At 38.2% G+C, this 5,000-nt stretch overlaps 1 long non-coding RNA gene across 1 annotated transcript in view; it reads left to right on the forward strand.

Annotated features, from left to right (window-relative positions):
* LOC138860440 (uncharacterized) overlaps positions 1 to 3,158 on the forward strand; it is a 13,582-nt gene extending 10,424 nt beyond the window's left edge. The window contains exon 3 of the long non-coding RNA XR_011398331.1: positions 1 to 3,158. This exon is cut by the window's left edge and continues 733 nt beyond it. This is a non-coding gene — a long non-coding RNA (uncharacterized lncRNA).
* The last annotated feature ends 1,842 nt before the right edge of the window (positions 3,159 to 5,000 follow it).

Below are 5,000 nucleotides of genomic sequence, written 5' to 3' on the forward strand. Positions count from 1 at the left end.
ATTATTATTATTATTGTTATTTTTTTGCTGTTTACCAATTTTTGAGGTTTAATTTTGTATGTTATGCTTTATCATACTGGTAATATGCACTTTTCATTGAGACACACAATACACTCAATATTACATGTACTGCATAGTATTTGCATTTTTTTATCCTATTTTCTTGAATAAACTTTTACTCATGCTATAGCAAAACAGTAAGAGCCTGCTTTTGTTGACTGCATTCCATATGATAATTCAAAGTAGCTTACATTCTGTACAATCATCTTGCAAATGAAGGAGAAACAGTTTTTTTTTGTACATATTTATGTTTTTGTATGCAACTGTATTTTTCAACTGTATGTTTGAAAGCATAGGCACCTCCTTCGCTTGCTGTCGGGTATTTCTGATATGGCATGCTGCTGCTGCTGCAGAGCCCATCTAACTGCAACAGGTGGATGTGTTGCAGTGTGGGCCCTGATGGGGTTTGCCCCCTCCCTGAACTGCCCCAAGAGTTCAGGGATGAGCTCCAGTCTGAAGGCCTTCTATGATGGCATGATGGACGTCCCAGGCGTTGATGATAGCCATGTCAGAGAAAGAAGACCTTCCTGTACCAAACTCTGGACCAGCGAGGTGTTGGGTAGTAGCTCCCCATCTGATCATCATCAACTCCCTTCATGCCGACGTTATAATCCATTACTACCAACGGCTTCTCCCCTTCCATTGCAGTGGTATGGATGGTAGACAGCATGGTGATGACGTTGCTGCCCTTCCACAACAAGGCCAGCAACCCTGTTGTGCTGCTGCGGTAATCGACACCACCCCTCCTCCTCACATTGAGGTCCTGTGGCATGAACTTCCTGTTCAGCCGGGCTGTGCCTACCGCATTCGTCCTTTGTGACTGCAACAAATGAAAGAGCGTAGGTGACGTATACCAGTTGTCAACAAACAACTGTGGTACCCTTTGTCAAGACAGCTGCCATACTCCAACAGATGAAGCACCACTTTTGTGGAAGAGGGTATGTCGCCACGGTGTACCCTGCAGCTGGGCTGGTACTGGGACAGAGCTTATAGACTTTCAACCTGAACCTCGCCCTCTTGGTTGAGTTGTAGCTCATAAAAGCTAACCACCCACGGAACTTCCACAGTGAGTCGTCAATGGTGATCTCCTTCCCTGGGATGAAAGTCATCTGGAAAGAGTCATTGAGGGCCTCCACGACTGGTCGGAGCTTCCACATCCTGTCCTCTGGGAGTGGAGCTCCTTCTTCCAAATGTGCGAAATGGAGGTATCGTCAACTGGTCAAACCGATCTCTCGTCATTACCTCAGGAATTAGGTGGTGATGAAGAATGAGATTTGTCAACCAGTAATTGCAGTAAAAGGGAAGCTCAACAAACCCCATTATCAGACGGATCCCAAGGTACACCTTGACCTCCTGCTGGGCTGTTGGTGTCCACCTCATTTGTGGTGGCAAGACAGCAGGAGGGTGGGCAACCATGTACCTGAGGAATGGAAAAGGAAAAAAAGTAATACATTCTGATTCCTCAATGTTATATTTCTTCAATATGAATACAAATAGAAAACACAATAGTGATGATAACAAAAATTAGCATTTGGTCTCCATCACAGTTTGATCAAGGAGATCATCGCTGAAGAAACACTCGAAGATCTCCAAGGCCGAGGACAAGACGTCCAAAGCGACCTTCACTCCAGGATCGCCTCAGATTTCCTCGACCTTTGGGAAGTTGTCGCTGCGCCGCCATCTGAACCCCTTGAAGCCAGGTCTTTTCCTTGTAGCCAGCTTGGCTGCCACACTGGATATCGGCTTGTTGCTGTCCAGCGTGGTATCGATGGAGGCGGCAACCTGAGGAAAGGAATCCAGTTCGTCCTCCGAACGTTACTGAGGTCCATAGGTTACGTAGCGCCAGTGAGGCGCCCGACCGTAAGCCAGAAAACACTCTTCCACTGGCGGGACAGCCGGCTGTGGTCCCGAATCCGGGGTGTCCCACGGGTGGGACACCCGGTGTGAGTGGGTTGGCCCACAAGTGATGGTACATTTTCAAGCCCAAGTCCGGGAACCTGCCTACGTGCCATGGACGTCAAAATCAGAGCGTGAGCCCTGATCTAGCATTGCACCAAATTCCTGGTTATTTCTTCTTTTCCGGGTGTCATATGTGGAACACTTGACGTAAGTGGGTTAATATCTCTTGCTTTTGAAGGGTTACCTTATATTCAACATAACTCTGTGCCTGCGGGGATGGCATGTATGCACATGCCTACCCATTACGAATTTAGTTTATCGATTTTGTTTATGCACAGATGACTCCACAAATGTTTAGTCACCACTGAGTTGGTTACTAGTTCTACGTATCTCACTTATTTGCCCTATTCCGTGATTTTTGGAAATTTACTTTATTTTATATTTCTATTATTTTTGCTAAAGCATTATAATGACCATGTTAGATGTCTATTAAGTATAACAGTTGGTAAGTTAGTAAGATTAAAAAGTCTCCCAAAATCAAGGAAAGAGGAAGGTAGATAAGGTCACTTCAGTCTAGTAAATGACTCCATTGGGACAAAACACTTGCATAACCATCTGTGCAAAGACATTTCACAAAACTGCTTCAGTGAATACGTGTTCCTGGTAGCAGAGAGTTAATATCTGTAAGGTTTCTTCTTTTTTCTTTAAGGTTTAGATCTCTTTCAACAAGGAATATTGAGCAATTTTAACAACTTTTGTTCTTTATTGAGGCTGGATGTTTGAACTTTCTAGTTTTTTTTTTCCTCTTGATTTATGTGATGTAACTTAGTTAATATGACTCTTCAATCGTATAAATTTGAAGATCTAGTTTGATTAGTGAATTGGTTAATCTAAAGTGGTTGTTGAAATTTTATATTTTTCTCTTGGACTTCAGTTTGACTTGGAGTCGTAGTTCATGTCATTTAGAATTCTAGGCTTTTCTCTGTAGTCTGGATTGAGTGTAGCGTCCATTAATTATTACTTATGTTCACTGCACTCGTACTCTTAGATTTCTATTTTCTTTCTTAATTTACGAGAGCTTGAATGGTTTGCTACAATAACTAGTAATAAAATTTCAGTTATTTTTTAAAACATTTTTGAATATTGTAAAAATGCTACATTTTATTTTGTAAATATTTTCATTAAATAATAATTATCTATGGGTTTTCATTATCATCTTAGATAGTATATGGCTACAACTGAAGTACTTTAAGATGGAAAAAGAAATGTTGAATTAGTTGGTTCCAGAATTTGATAAAAAAAACTTAAAAAGTTGACTTATGATTATAAGTATGTATGTTTATTTATTAATGAATATTCATTTAATTATCTCAAGCAGCAGTGCAGCTCTTTATTTATGTAGTAGCTTTATAGCTATAAATTTTATATATGAAAATTACTTAGATTCTGAGAGATGTTAAAGTTGACAGCTGAAAAAATATTCAATTATTCAGGAATTTAAAGTGGAAATTGTTATATGCACAATTCAAAATAATCATGTTAGTTTGAACATAACACACCAGTAAGAAAATTATATGAAAAACCATAAAGTAAATAATTCCATTCATCCCATTGAATTAGATAACTTTTATTTTGTTTGTGCAGTATAGAAACCCTAACCTACCGCGGGAGGGTATTTCCTATCACTGTTGTCCTTGATCTGTACGAGGGATAATGGCAGTTTGATGCACAGTTTTGTGTCTTTGAAGCTCCAAGCAGCAGCATTCTCTCATTGTTACGGCATTATAGTGAGATGAACAGTCTTAATGTGAAATATGAAAGAAATTAAAATACATTATCAATACAGTTCTCAAGATATGAACATTTAGACTTGTAATACTAGGACTTTGAGGGTACTTAAGTACAGATAATGAATATATAATTGCCTTTTGTATCACCTCTTACAATTGTAATTGCTTCCATCAAAATGCTCTTGAAAATAATGAAATGCTTGAATGAAGTTTTGGCATGGTTCCTTCAGAGTTCCATTGCATATAATGTATTTGCATGTCCTGTGGTCTGTGGATGACAGGCCCACTTATAATATGGTTATAGGAATTTTGAAGAAAATCAAATGTTTAAACTAATACTATCAAACTTATTAATAGTATAATTAAGTCATAAAAAAAAAGTTTTGGAAAGTATGAATTTCGGTATTTCATCTTAAGCCAGGAATGTGGCCTGCCAAAACTTCTTTTGAAATGTAAAATTCTGGCCTTAGAAAGCTATTTGATTAAGGGAAAATCAGCTGGTCAGGATAATTTCTCTTCCTACAAGCAAGTTTGTATTGCAAAATTTGATGTATAATTTTTCATTAAGAAAATTATGTTGCATGCTATAGATGCAAAATTCAGTAATGCTCTCCTCTTCATTATCCTTATCAAACCAATATAATTTAGTGTGACAAATAAGTACCAGAATATATTTTTTTTTTGTCTTCCTTTTTCTCCCTTTCTTTTTCTCTCCTCCTTTCTTCATCTCTTTTCCTTTCCTTTCTCCTTTTTTCTTTTTCTCCTTTTCTGTTTTTCTCTCATTCTCCTGTTCTCCGTTTCTTTTCCTCCTTTTCTGTTTCTTTCTCTTTCTCCTATCCTCCATTTCTTTTTCCTTTTCTCCTTTTCTCTTATTCACTTTCCTTTTCTCCTTTTCTCTTATTCTCTTTTCCTTCTCTCTTCTCCTTCCCTCATAAACAAAATTTCAGACAAAAATGGAAATCTACTTGCATTGTGTGATATAACAAAAGCATTGGACAGTGTCGGCCATGAAATCCTGCATAACAAAATGAAAAACCATGGAATTGACAATTATTGGTTCAGAAATTATCTAAAAACAACAGTGAAAATCAAAGAAACCAGTCTCTCTTGGTGTTCCACAAGGTTCTCTGTTAATCACTATATTCATTAACGACTTACCAAGCATTGCAACAAGTCTTCTTGTTTAATATAACAATGACTGTTTCTTCATGTGGCCCCTGTAAGCAATTTAGATGAATTGATAAGAATACT

The sequence above is a fragment of the Penaeus vannamei genome, chromosome 41 (genome assembly GCF_042767895.1).
Source record: "Penaeus vannamei isolate JL-2024 chromosome 41, ASM4276789v1, whole genome shotgun sequence".
NCBI lineage: Eukaryota > Metazoa > Arthropoda > Malacostraca > Decapoda > Penaeidae > Penaeus > Penaeus vannamei.